General features: G+C 43.9%; 1 long non-coding RNA gene across 1 annotated transcript in view; it reads left to right on the plus strand.

The window, feature by feature from the left end:
• The window catches only part of LOC102549660 (uncharacterized), a 16,735-nt gene extending 5,567 nt beyond the window's left edge, over window positions 1-11,168 (plus strand). The window contains exons 2-4 of the long non-coding RNA XR_015631197.1: window positions 545-671; window positions 7,134-9,690; window positions 10,940-11,168. This is a non-coding gene — a long non-coding RNA (uncharacterized LOC102549660). The remainder of the gene's footprint in view (window positions 1-544; window positions 672-7,133; window positions 9,691-10,939) is intronic.
• The last annotated feature ends 3,988 nt before the right edge of the window (window positions 11,169-15,156 follow it).

Below are 15,156 nucleotides of genomic sequence, written 5' to 3' on the forward strand. Positions count from 1 at the left end.
AAGAAGTCTAGTGAATAAAAAGTTAAAATCTCATTCAATCAACGGAGCCGAGTATGCAAATGCTTTTGCAGATTCTATGTTACAACATGTAACCCAGTGAGGGACATGCTCTAACTTTTATTTTAGACCAGAAGGCTGAGAGTTAGAAAGGATATGGATGTTCCTGAAGGCAAGGCTAGGTGGCAGAGACAAGAATCAAACCCGACTTAAGAGTTGGTCAAGTACTAATTATGGAGATTTTATCCTGGCTTAAAGTCATTATTTGGCATTCTCTGGGCCATGGGTTATTCTGTGTCGCAGGTGGGGTTTTCTGATCTTTATTTCCATTCTTTTCCTGAGCTGTTTTCAGTTGTTCTAACATATTAGAAGATAAACAAATCTGTTTTACACACACACACACACACACACACACACACACATACGTAATTGCTTCTTATAGCAAAAGTGTAATGAGATTTGAAACACTGGACCTTGAAATATTTGATTAGGACAAGTATCCCCAGGAAACTCAGTGGCCTTACTCATTTTCTCCCCCCTCCCCCAGCGAACAATATGCAGTTGATGGAAATTCGGGCTGGAGAAAGCTAGTGACTGCGATTGAGCATTCTGAGCATGTCCGTGGAATCGAAGCCGAGGAGCCCGCTCCACTCTCAGGATGATGCATTGCACCTGTAAGCCTGCAATAGCACATTCATTTCTCATTCATGAGGAGAATGGGGCATTTGTAGAAAGAATGGGTCTGGGGCAGGCAACTGGGGACTGACCAAAAAGCAAGCAAGCTGTCAACCTGAAAGGATACGATCACCTTCTAAAATAGAGTTCTCATTGCCTCCCACGCTGTGGTTCAAATGCTGCTGCTTGGGGGCAGAGACGTGAGTGGCTAAACCATTGGGCAGAAAAGAATAATTGGTACAAAAGTCTGCATTAACCTCCATATTCGTGTGGCCAGGAGAGCCAGCCTTTACTTATCTGTAGTAAGGAGAACGATTGAAAGTGCTCCTATAGAGCTTCAAAATGCACACATAAAGATATTAACACGCTCTGATAAAATACACTCGGTATGCACAGGCATGCCAGGGATTGGGAAAGACAGAAAAGAAAAGAAATGAGAGGTCCTCTCCTGCTGGGGCTGCAAAGTAGGCTTGCTTTCTAAGAAGAGGAATGTCAGGTCGTTATCAGTGTAGAATCAGCTAGAGCTTGGGGGCTGCTGAGTCACTCAGCAGGACTGGAGATGGGGGGGGGGGGCTTTGCTGAGCACCTGCCCTGCCAGGTTTGGCCACACAGGTCTGCATGGGACTTCGGAAGCTGCAGCACCTCCCACTGAGGCTAGTCCACTTGGACTACGGTTATCCAGGATGATCTGACTCCTAGGGCAATGCTCCAGGGACTGTGACATTAGAAAGTCAAAGGAAAAAGTCCAGGAATGTGGGTCTGGTGACTGAGACTCTAGACTGCTAAGCCTGCAGTTGGGATGAAGGTCTTTTTCTTCTTCACTGTGGTATTTTTATTTAATATTTTTTGGAGGATCATTGTATTAGTTTAAAATGCCTACATGGGGCATTTTATCAAGAACTTGGAAATTATGAACTGGGAGAATCGAGTCCAAAGCTGTCACTTGGCTAAGTCACTTAGCTCATTAAACCTCAGTCAGCTCATGCCAGGTGAGGAGTCATGCCCATATTAGGTGCTGCTGAAGGGACTGAGCATGACAGGATTGTGATGCTTTCAGTAGAGTAACTGGCATAGGACGAGATGATGACAGGTTGGTAATAGTGGTGACACTGAGAGGCAGAGATTGGAGAATGGAGCACTGACAGAGCCTGGCCAGACTCCTGGTCTTTGGACCTGAGAACTTGCCAATGGGAGATAAGAAAAGGGAGGAGGAAGTTAACCTGAAGGTGTTAGAGTCAAAGAGAACGCCCTGCTTCCAGGCTGCTACAAACCATAGCCCTTCAGTCAAATCCAGCCTGCCATCTGTTTGTAAATAAAACTCTACTAGCACCAAGCCACACCCCTTTGTTTACACATTGTGGGTGGCTACTTTTTAAATGAGAGTGGTCATGGATAGTTGTTTGTGACATAGACCATCTGGCCTACAGACTCTGGAATATTTGCCAGTTTGTTCTTTCTAGAACAAGTTGGCCAATTTCTACCTCAGTGGGCTGCAAAGGAGTTTCATTTTATCCAGAAAGGGACATCAAGAGAAGAAGTTGAATAATAAATAGGAAGATAGGGACACTGGCTGCATTGTCATGTGTGGCTAACCTAAGAGTGCACACATGCACACACGTTTACACTATACTTGCTCTGTTTTGATCATGTGCCTAACGAAGGCCCTGATCCCCATGGCAGAACTTGTGGAAGTTGCTGGAACCCTTATGATCTTGTGGGAGACCCTCAGGTTCCTGGGAATGTCCCTTTGAAGTAGATTAAGGGATACCAACTTGTCCCTTCTCCCTTTCTTTCCTAGCTTATGAGGTGAGTGGTTTGCCCTACTCCAGCTTTGGTCATGAGGATCAAAGCAATGTGTTGCTCATTCTTGGACTTGAATTCTAAAATCACAAGCCAAAATAACCCATTTCTCTTTATAAGTTGATCATCTTAGGTATTAAATAATGATAGCACAAAGCTAAGGCAGCACCTTTCACCACAACTCCTACATACCCAGGATTTGAGAAAGATTTACCTGGCTTGGGGGTGGAAGCCCCTTAGACCCGATCCTGTTTCTGCCACATACCAGCCATGTGACCATGGGATCGTTTTAGTTTTTAAGGCTTTTGTGAAGCGGGGAGTTAGGATTGGTTTGGGTGATTTACGAATGCCATACTCACCCTAAGGTCAGGATCGCAGTACAGGGGCTACTGATCTTCATGTATCTGTTAGAGATGTAGGAAGGGAGAGACAAAAGAAATTGATAGAATTCTTAGATATCAGTTTAGCCTCTTAAGCATTCAGTATCAGACTAATCCCCTGAGAGTGGTGTTCTTAATATCTACACAGCCTTGCACAGAGGCCAAAGGAAAGCATTGCCTTCTATAGTGAACTGAACTTTGACCCAGTTCCCGAATTCCAACGAAGAAGCCTGTGTCAGTTGCTTTACTATTGTTGCTATAAAGACCATAACCAAAACAACTTATGGAAGAAAGAGTTTATTTTGGTTTATGGTTTCAGAGTGGCAAGAGTTCATCATGGTGGGTGGGAGTGGAAGATATGACAGCAGGCATGACAGCAGGCATGACAGCAGGCATGACAGCAGGCATGACAGAGGGCAGACATGACAGCAGACATGACAGCAGGCATGACAGAGGGCAGACATGACAGCAGACATGACAACAGACATGACAGCAGGCATGACAGCAGACATGACAGCAGACATGACAGAGGACAGGCATGACAGCAGACATGACAGCAGGCATGACAGAGGACAGGCATGACAGCAGACCTGACAGCAGGCATGACAGCAGGCATGACAGCAGACATGACAACAGGCATGACAGCAGACATGACAACAGGCATGACAGCAGACATGACAGCAGGCATGACAGCAGGCATGAGGGCAGGCGTGACAGCAGGCATGACAGAGGGCAGGCATGACAGCAGACATGAAAGCAGGCATGACAACAGGCATGACAGCAGGCATGACAGCAGACATGACAACAGGCATGATAGCAGACATGACAGCAGGCATGACAGCAGACATAATAGCAGGCATGAGGGCAGGCGTGACAGCAGGCATGACAGAGGGCAGGCATGACAGCAGACATGACAGCAGGCGTGACAGCAGGCATGACAGCAGGCATGACAGCAGACATGACAGCAGGCATGACAACAGGCATGACAACAGACATGACAGCAGACATACAGCAGGCATGACAAGAGACATGACAGCAGGCATGACAACAGACATGACAGCAGACAAGAGGGCAGACATGACAGCAGACATGACAGAGGACAGGCATGACAGCAGACATGACAGCAGGCATGACAGAGGACAGGCATGACAGCAGGCATGACAGCAGGCATGACAGAGGACAGGCATGACAGCAGACATGACAGCAGGCATGACAACAGGCATGACAGCAGACATGACAGCAGGCATGACAGCAGGCATGACAACAGACATGACAGCAGACATGACAGCAGGCATGACAACAGACATGACAGCAGACATGACAGCAGGCATGACAACAGACATGACAGCAGACATGACAGCAGGCATGACAGCAGACATAATAGCAGACATGACAGCAGGCATGACAGCAGGCATGACAGCAGGCATGACAACATACATAATAGCAGACATGACAGCAGGCATGACAGCAGGCATGACAGCAGACATGACAGCAGGCATGACAGCAGACATGACAGCAGGCATGACAGCAGGCATGACAGCAGACATGACAGCAGGCGTGACAGCAGGCATGACAGCAGGCATGATAGAGGGCAGGCGTGACAGCAGGCATGACAGAGGGCAGGCGTGACAGCAGGCATGGTGGCAGAAGCAATGGCAAAGACAAAGCTGAGAGAGGAAACTGCTGTTAGCACAAGGCTATGGCCTCCCAAAGCCCACCACAGTGACATACTTCTTCCAGCAAGACCTCATCACCCAAAGCTTCCAGAAAATCCCTCAAACAGCACCATCAACCAGGGACCAGGTGTTCAAATACGGGAGCCTATGAGGGTCATTTCTCATCCACACCTCCATAAATCCCTAACCTCTGATGCGATGCTGTTTAACATAGGCCTTTAGAGGGATGAGTAAGGTTAAATAAGGTCCTAACAGTCATGCCAGTCTCTGATGAAACTGGTACCTACACTACAGACATAGGCTCCTCCTCCTCCACCACCACCACCACCACCACCACCGCCTGTGTTATGTAAGCATGCCACGTGAAGACATCTATCCCCCGCTCTGGAAGAGAAGAGGCTCATCCCTATGTGACAACACTGGCTCCTTGATCTCACACTTTCCAGAATAACAAGAAAGTAACTTTCTGTTGCTTAAGTCCCCCACCCTCTACCTCTTGGTCTGGCAGTCCAGCCTCACAGATAAAATCCGATTCCAGGCTGGATGACTTTGTGAGAAACAACACTAGCACAATCCTTAGCTCCAATGGCTTCTTCTGCAAATGCTGACTGGGAAGGCACAGTGGCAGATGCTGAAGACGGCTGTGGCCATCTCTGGTCTCTTTCAGTTTCCTCTCAACCTTTTTTTTTCTTTCTTGACTGTGGGTTGGTTGAGGCAACATCTGAGGCAGTGACCTCAAAACAAGGAAGTCATTACTCTTTCTCTGGCCCATGGTATTATGCGAATCTATCATAGCTTGAGTTCTCGGGCTGATTAGACTTGAGGTCAGAATCTACTTCCAACTGTGTGACTTTCTTCAAGTTACCAAATACTTTGGTAGACGGTTGTATGATCTATACAATGAAAATAATAACAGCAATTTGCCAGGTCATTATGAAGACAAAAGACACCACACGATACGCACCACACGATACGCATAGATAGAATGTGGAGGTGACTGTATTGCTTATCTTTGATGCGATCACAAAGCACCCAAAACAGCATCTTAAGACATCACTCATTCATTATTTTACATTTTATCTGGGATAAGAATCTGTGTATTGGTTTGGCTTGCTGCCTCTGGGTCTAAGGCTTCTTACAATATCATAATGTACACATGGACCTGGATGGCAACTTTACCTGAAGTCTTGCCAGAGGGAAGATCTGCTCACTCAAGAGGCTGTTGGCAGAATTGTTTGTTGCTGCTATAGTGTGGAGAGTCTCATTTTCCTATCATCTCTCTTAATCCATTTTGTTAGCTTTTCCATAGAGAAGTTGGAAAGGTGTTAGCTGGTTTCTCACAGAGCAGGGAGAGGGAATGAGGGGAGAGTGGGGAGAAAGATGGGGAGGGAGATGAATTAGGAGCTTTTGTAACTCAGTCTTAAAACTGATATTCTATCACCTTAAGCCACATTGTATTAAAAAAATAAGTCTAGCACCTCAAACAGGGGGATTGTCATTACCAACGCCATTTTCCTGGAAGGAAGACCAGGAGACAGGGGTTCCTGGAGGCCACCTAACAGGCTGCTGTCAATGACAAAGAATGAAAGGGAGCAAGAGCTCACTGGGGAATGAGAACACTGCAAGTCCTCACTATTGGTGGATTCTGTGTCTGTGCCTTTCCCTACTTGCTCAAATCTAGTACTGAAGGACCAATACTCATGACACCTTTACAGCCACTCTACAACAAGTAGAGTTGCCCAGTGTGGACATCCCTATCCAAGGTGTGACAATCTGATGACACTTTGACTTTTTTTTTTTTTTTTGCCCAGCGCTCATACCACGAACATGTCTCATCAGCTCTCAAACTGTGAACATGTCCCTTTTGCAGTCTATTAGTGTCACACTTTTTTTCTCATTTATGTACTCTTTGGTTGGTGATGTCCCTGTTTCAAATGGCCCTTGAGCATGCTGGAAAGAGCCTAATGGTGGGGAACGAAGAAGGCTGTGATGTGAGTCGGAGAGGCTTCATTTAGAGCTGCTGCTTTCAAGTTTGATGGCAATAAGTCCATAATAATACAAATCAACTCATCTTTAGACAGAAACTCTTCTAACCTAAGTTATGCACTGTTCAACTCATGAAAGTGTTTGTATCTGAATCTCAGAGGAATATCATTGTGTGTTTTTCTTGGGAACAAAGGTTCAACATTGGCTAATTCTGACTTAAAGTCATATTCTAGAACATAACTACCATGAAGAATAATGACTGTTCTAAGATTTGAAACGCTTTCTTTAACTTATCCGTTTCTGGGTGGCCACTGAAACCATAAGGCTGAGAAGAGGCTGCCAAGGGTGGCAGGAGACAGATGCACCACGTAAAACAAAAACCTCTTTGGAGAGAGAAGAAATATGGACTGGAAACCCAGCCACCATATACTATAGATAAAATGTGACCAAGTATGTTATCCTGAAAAGCTCTTTGTACTTTCTTAGGCTGTTTGTTTGTTTGTTTGTTTGTTTTGTTTTGTTTTTTTAGCAAAATGGACTTTAGATTACCTTAGATGCCGAGAGGGTATACATGAACTCCATATTAAATAATACAAACAATCTTTGCATTATTTCCCAGGTTTCCCAGGCAAGACATCTACAGCTGGAGAACGGAGGACTTCTGGCCCATGTCTCTGGTTTTGATATCGTTCTTATAGATGATGGGAGGGCGTGAAGCATTATATCAAAAAAGGACTTTGCAAAAATCTATATTCGGATGTTAAATGGATGGTTTTGTCAGACTGTTGACTCACTTCCACTGGGACCTCAGAGAACAATTGGCAGATGGAAATGTACCCAAGACACAGCAGCTGTGGCATTTTCTCCATGTCGCCAGGCAGTTAGCCAGACATGGACTTGGCTGTACTGTGGTACAGCACCAGTCATCCAAAGAAGTTTCCTGTGTTGTTTCAGAGTTGATTTCAAATCTACGAATGCCAAGTCATCACCATAAGAGCCACCATGCAACATCCTCATAGCCTCTCAACTTGCAGTGTGACCTTGTGTGGCTTTCCAAGCCCAAACCCTATCTTTCCCTAAATAGAAAGAGTTTGAGGTCTCCAAAGTAGACACCCTTGGTCAAAGAACACTAGTAGACATGAAGGGTTCCCACCACCCTCCATTTCTGAGGAAGGAAGAAACATTTGAGAGAATGTGTACTATATCCTAGTCTCTCTATCTTTCTTTCTGAGTTGATTCCAGGATCTCATACATACTTGGCAAGCACCATATACTGAGATACATCTCCAGTTTTAATCCTGCTTCTACTGTCCTAGTGGTGTGTGCCTGTGCATATGAGTGCATGTGTGTGTGTGTGTGTGTGTGTGTGTGTGTGTGTGCATGTGTACACTCTCCCATGTGCACACATGCACCATGGCATACTTAAATACGTCTGAAGACAACTTGGGGGAGGTGGTTCTTTTATTTAGCCATTTGAATTTGGGTATCAAACTCCAGTTTTCAGGCTTGGCAGCAAGTTCTCTTACCCACTGACCCACTGACCCACTAACCCATCTCACTAACCTCCCACTTTGTTTTGTTGGATCAGGGTCTTTCACTGACTTGGAACTTGCCAAGTAGGTTACACCTGCTGTCGGCAAGCTACAGGGTTCTGCTTTGCGCTGCCTTCCCAGTGCTGGATTTACAGATGGTTGCTGCACACACCTGGCATTTTTTTAAACCTTGTGTTCTGGGGATCAGACCCAGGTCCTTATGCATACAATGCAAATCTTAGGCAACTGAACTATCTCCCTGTCTGCTCCGGTTCCTCCAGGCCATCTGGATGCTCCCATGCTACTCAAAACCAGCTCTTAACTTTGACTTCATCATTTCGTCTGCTAGATGCACGTATTTTACAAAAGAAACCAAGACTGTGGCCTAAAGATGTTTTATGCTAGTGGAGAAGAATCTCAAAAGTATCCCTGTTGACACACACACATATGCACAGGCACACACTAGTCCACCTACCCCTTCTCAGTGGCTACTAGCACTACTAATAATACCTAATTTGACTGTTTTCGATATATCAGGCATTTCCTTATTTTTCCTCTCTCAACTTCATCATTACCCCATCACATGGACAAAGGAACAGAGACACTAAGCACAGGGTGACATAAGCTTAGGGCATGGCAGATCCAAAATGTTCTCCCACGGTCATCTGAGTCCAGAGCCTGTGTTATTGTTCAGTCCCTCTTCCATGGACTTAACTGTACTTTAAGAAGGGTATCTTGGAAATAACCTACGGCATCTGACACATGATAGAAATTTCAGTTTTGGGTCTATGAGCTGGAAGAAAGACGTGGGGGTGAGGGAGGAGACAAGCTGCACGATGCCCCTCCTCCACAGGCACAATGGATGGGGTTATCTTAATGTACATTTGAGAGCTGGCCACCTAAAGCAAAGACTGGAAAATGAACTTCAGTCATCATTACCTTCCCAGGCATCCTTCCCCAATCTCAAATAAGCAGCTGCCATCAGTGTGTGTGTGTGTGTGTGTGTGTGTGTGTGTGTGTGTGTGTGTGTGTGTGTTAAGAAACTTTAGGATCTAGACATATTTAGGGAGCTGAGGTATAGAAAGACCCTCCCTGAATTTGATATTCCCTTTCCCTGATTTTTTAGTCATTGCTATTTTATCTAACACCGTCTCATTGTGAGGGTCTGGGCTTGTCATACAGACTTTGTTGTTACTCTTAGTAACTACGAACTAAAACCTCACAGTGTACAGAAAGTGAAATCCGAGCAGTCACGTGACTTCAGAAGAAAGATAATTCACAACAACAGGAAACTAGGATCCAAGAGGTCCAGTGCCAGATGCCTCTCTCCACCACACTGCAATCTCAGAAGGTTGCCTCAGTACTAAATACCTGTTTCTGGTGCCTAAACACCTGTTTCTTGTGACTAACGCTTTCTTTAACTTATCCGTTTCTGGGTGGCCACTGAAACCATAAGGCTGGAGAAGAGGCTGCCAAGGGTGGCAGGAGACGGATGCACCACGTAAAACAAAAACCTCTTTGGAGAGAGAAGAAATATGGACTGGAAACCCAGTTACCATATACTATAGATAAAATGTGACTCAAGTTTTAAATTATCTTTTATCACACAAAGGAAAGGTGGAGTCAGAAAGGCTCCTACCTCAGGTATCAGCCACATTTCGAAGAATATTGCACTACACACACACACACACACACACACACACACACACACAACCACATCCACCACCACCCCCACACACATATACACATGCATACACGCACAACGTGGCATCACAAAAAAAACCCTTCAAATGTGGAAGAGCTTCCAAGTGTTAACATCTTGATCTGGAGGTAATGGATATTTAAAAAGAAAAGGAAAATACTTAGCACCATTTGGTGCCTATTGAACCCCAAATGGCTGTAACACTTCATGGTAGACGTATAGATTGGAACGGCATTTGGGAGAGCAATTTAGCAATGCAGTTCGAAGAGCTTCAAAATGGGAACAGCCTTTTATTGAAGCATTTGGCTTGTGGGGTTGGGTTCTGTAGAAGACATTGGAGCCATGCAAAATGAATTCACAGCCTTGTTCTCAAAGGGAAGAGGGACACACTAGTTGTCCCTCAACACCCTGTCAGCCATTCAGTCTGTGCAGTGAAAACCCCAAAGACATCCTAAATCCATTGTCTCCTCTCATGAACTAACTTCTTGAATGAACTCAAACACTGCTAGATGCCACCTATCCACCTAGACTTCTTTATAAGCTTACCCTGCTACTGCCCTAATTCCTTAAAACGTAGGTCTGGCTAGGCCCCTTCCTGCTTTCCTCGAGTGGACTTTACACTGTACTGTGAGAGCAGACCCAAGAGAACCTGTAGCAGAAATCAGCTCACTTTTCTGTCTAGGGCAAAACAGTAAATATACAAGGGTTTGTGAACTATATGATCACTGTGGCAACTATACATCTCTGCCATCAAAGTGTGACAGCGACAGATTTACGTAAATGAGTGTGACTGTCTAAGCAAAACTTTGTTTACCAAAAGGATTAAGATGTAGCTGGGCTCCTGGATTGCTCTCTGTTGACAATTGTCTTGTAGTATCTCACAGCTAGTTTCCTCTCCAATGTACCCTATCTTGCCACTGCCTCCATGCACATCAGGATAGCAAACCAATGGTTTCCTTCACTAGACGTCATCCCTGTTTCCTGTCCACACTGCTCCCTCTCACAGCCTCTACGTCTCTTCTTTCCCTGGCTCATCATTTCCTACTACCTCAGCTTCATCAGGGTCCTTTCATCTGACCCATGCCTTACTTCTCCCATTTATCTCCAAAGATTCTACTTGTTCTCTGAACAACTAGTCAAAGATTCAGTCATCCTTGGTGTAACGTTGTATCTTTATGTCATTTCTGCTAGGACCAAAATTTAAAGAGATGAAAGATCACGTCTATCATGGACCACAATTCTATTCCCAGTGCCTGGCATGCTGTCATGGATACAGGAAGCACTCCGTGTATTGGTGGAAAAGCTGCTTGAACAAAGTATCACACAATAAGAAAGAAAAACTTACATGGGTTAGTATTGAAGTAGCAGGAAATAAATGAAACGATGATGTTTTCTTGCACAATAAAAAATATCCTCATTTCTTAAATGTCTTATCATGAATATGTGTTAGTAGGAAACTTAGATATGGTACCAGTGGGGCTGAGGTGATGGCTCACCTGAAATCACCACATAGCATGAGGACCTGAATCCATGGGGAAATGCAACAGTATGTGCCTATAACTCCAGCACCAATGGAGCAGAGATAGGCAGATCCCTCCCACACACTAGTGTGCCAATCTAGTTCATGGTGAACTCCAGTTTCAACAAGAGACCTTGTCTCAAAAAATAAGGTGGAGAGCTATTGAGGAAGACAGTTGACATCAACTTCTGGCTTTCGCATCCAAGCATGTGCACTTCTATATGTGTGTGTGTGTGGATGTGAACACATGCACACCAAAAAAAGGGAAGTAGAAGAAAAATATTAATGGAGATGAGACAGATGAAGAAGACGAGGGAAAGGACCCATTGCAAATCTAACTTATTGTCAGTACAACCTTCACATTCACCCTAATGAATCCTACTTGTGTGCTTACATAGAACCTTTAGTCACTCATTTCTTTGTTCATGCAAGTCACATTGTTGACCAAGAATACCTGTGTACCAGGGCTGTGATTCAATGAGTCCCTGGCTACAGGAATGCTGGTGACAGATGGCCACTAGCATTCAGTCACCCACATGGTCTAATTGGCCTTTCAGGACCTTCCAACTCTAAGTTTCAGAAGGGGTTAAGGGAACAGTTGCTGTCTAGTGAGATTCCAGGCACCAGCAGTTTTGCAATGCAGAAAGCATCCATGCAAATAGAAAGTATGACAGCTAACTTATTTATTTCACTCACCAGTAGCTCAGCTTCAAACATCTGGTCATTTCCATGCCAGGCTGGTCTCCAAGTAGTACTTGGGAGCAACAGGCCACATGGCCACCATGTCCTGTTTATTCATCCAGTAATTCCCTCTACATTCAAGAGGAAGCTGGTGAAGATGATACTAATTATTATCTCCAAATAGAGATGGCATTTTGGCCATCTTTGAAAGAATCTGTGTGGGTAGGAGAAAGAGGGAGAAATCAATGATTTTTTTAAGTAGATTGTATAATGGGTTCAAAGCTACAAATATGAAAAGAGTTTATCTTCGTACTTGTTTTATAAAGTTTCAGGAAATTCAAAAATCACTTAAAAGGATATGCAACAACACATTCAAATAAATGGCAGCCATAATGGTCAAATAAATGGTAACAAGAGTAACGTGGAGGTCACACTTCCTCTAGATCCCCTAGTCACAGTTCTCTAGGAAAGAGGGAGACATCACTTCACATAAGTGTATCAGAGTGTTGTGTTGTTTGCTGTAAGTAATAGGAGAACCCAGCTTAATGGACTTAAACAGTAAAGCAAGTAAAATGTCCTATTTGATGAAGTCCAGGGATAGGACATGGATGGTTGCATAGCAACTCACGAAGGCATCCAGAATCCTGCCTTTTCCCATCTTTCCACTCTTCGACCAATGGTGGCTTCAACCCCAGACTTGGAATTGAAATGGCTTTAGCAATTACAGGTGCGGCACCTGTACATTACAATCTCTTCTAGTGGTTTCCGAGTGAAATGAGGAGCCTTCCATTAGGAATACCCCCAGAACATTTCCCTCTTGTAACATTGAGTAGATCTGAGTCATTTCCTGATGAAACAATTTCTGAAAAATACACCAACTTGACACCTGGACCAATCATTCGCCTTGGACTTGGGTGTATCTACTGTTTGCTAAAGCCCATGGCGACATGGAAGATGGCTTCCATTAGAGATAAAAATAGGCAACCAATAATGTCTATCATACATAGCTAACTCAAAGGTTAGAAACATCGCATACCTCTAGAATGTGACAGAGTGATGGGCTTTTCAGCTCTTCTCTTACTATGTTACCACATACCACATGCATGTAGAAATACACACCACACACACACACACTACTTGCAAGAATTTCATGATTTCCATTCTTTTAAAACAGCGTGCTTTCTCCAAACAGTCTGGAATTCTGTCCATTGCTCAGCTCCAGGCTAATCTAACATTATTTTCCCAGAGTGGTTCTTGTTTCCACTGCCATCCCAGCTTCCTGCCATCAGCACTATCCTTAGTCTTATGAGGTTTCTAGTACACATTAGAGTCTGGAAAATGTTGAGGAAAGGATTTTGAAGGTTGGGTAGGGGTAGTTAGAGATGCAGAAAAGTCTATAATGATTGTAAAACATTGGATTTAGGGAGTTGGTTAGCGCCAGCCATCAAAACAGGGATTGAAGGGTCAGAAATAATTTGGGGAAAGACACTAATGAGCAAACTCTGACCTCAGAATTTTGCTAGGCACAGATGACTAGCTAAAGATGAACCATGTATACTCAGAATTGAGAAAAGTCTTTATTTGATTGGAGGAGATCTGTGCAAAAGAGCAAGAGAAATGTAGAATTAGAGTATGACCATGGCAAGGACCCTGGGACAGCCAGTGTCTAGGAGATGGGCAGTAGTAGAACAGGAAGAGACGTAGACAGCTGATGAGATAGAAAAGTGGAGGATGTGGAGAGTCATGGGTACCCAGGAAGATGGGAATTTGGGAGAAAAGTAGTGATTAATGTAGCCCACTAATGACAAGGACACAAAGAAGGTAAAGAATAAAGAGAAGCTACTAACATAAGGAGTCTATTGACCATTTCTCTGGACCATTCAAAGAGGAGCACAGAATAATGGAAAGTTAGAATGAAGGGGGACACAGTTGAGGAGCTGAGTTTTTTTGGTCATGTCTGTGGGATGCTGAGGATCAAACACAGGACCTTTCAACTCCTGAGCCTATGAGTTACCTGAGCAGGCAGGTAACTCACCACTAAGCTATATTAACCCCAGCCTTTGATCTAATTTTTCATGATACAACGAAGTTTTCGAGAGCTTGTTTAAAATGTAGTAACAGAGCCTAAACTAAAGCTCGCATGCTTGACTCATCCTTGTCAATCCCGAAAGCATCCACCACAGTCTGCTGTCCTCATCTGCATGCACGAGATGGATTAATGTGTGAAGCCCTCAGGAATCATCCAAATCAGGCTCCACCCAGACAAACACTTCTACTTCCTCTTCTCTTCTCCCTCCTCCATCACCGTGGCCCTTGTTGGATCTGGACAGCTGCCATCACTTCCCACATGACCTCCCTCCTACCTCCAGTTCTTGTCCCCGGGTCAGCAAACACGTCATCACACTTCTCTGCCTATGGCACTTCAAAGGTTCACCAAGAATGTTCAAAGAAGAAAAGGAACTGAACCTGGAGAACACAATAACAAAGCTGAAGAGATCGTGAAATGAAACTCTGCGTAGTCAAAAATGCAACCCAAGGTGACTCATCCACCTCAACATAAAAATGAGACTGCACAATGTCAGAGGAAAAGGGAAGAAAATCATTCAAAAGCTTGGCCAGGCAATGCTATTTATATCCAATCAAACAGGCCAAACAAAACTCAAAGATCAAATGGATTTCATGAAATTAAAAACTTAAGTCTTATTAAAAGCCATAACTAAGGAAAAAACCCTACTGTTAGGTTGGAAGGCAATATTTTATAAAAGATACAGTAAGTGTATGTGCACATTAAGTATGCAATACCTATGTTCATATCTAGAATATATTAAAACTTGTAAAAATCAATAATTAGAAGATAAAGGACAATATTTAAAAAGCTCCAAGAAATACTTCATAGAAGTAAAATGAAAGAACCAAAAAGCAAACGGAAAGACCTTGGAATCAAGGAATCTTGGAATCAAGAAACAAAATGACATTCGAGTGACATGCATTTCCTGTCTATCAGAAGGTAAAATTAGAATTAGGCAAGAAGGAGGCAGAGACAGGTAGATCTCTGAATTCGAAGCCAGCTTGGTCTACAGAGAAAGTTACAGGACAGCCAGGGCTACACAGAGAAACTCTGAAACAAAATCAATCCACCATAAATAAATTAATTAATTAAAATAAATAGGGCAAACAGTACAAACACAGAAAAAATTTAGAAGCAACC

The sequence above is a fragment of the Rattus norvegicus genome, chromosome 10, assembly GCF_021556685.1.
Source record: "Rattus norvegicus strain SHRSP/BbbUtx chromosome 10, alternate assembly SHRSP_T2T, whole genome shotgun sequence".
NCBI classification, from domain to species: Eukaryota; Metazoa; Chordata; class Mammalia; order Rodentia; family Muridae; genus Rattus; species Rattus norvegicus.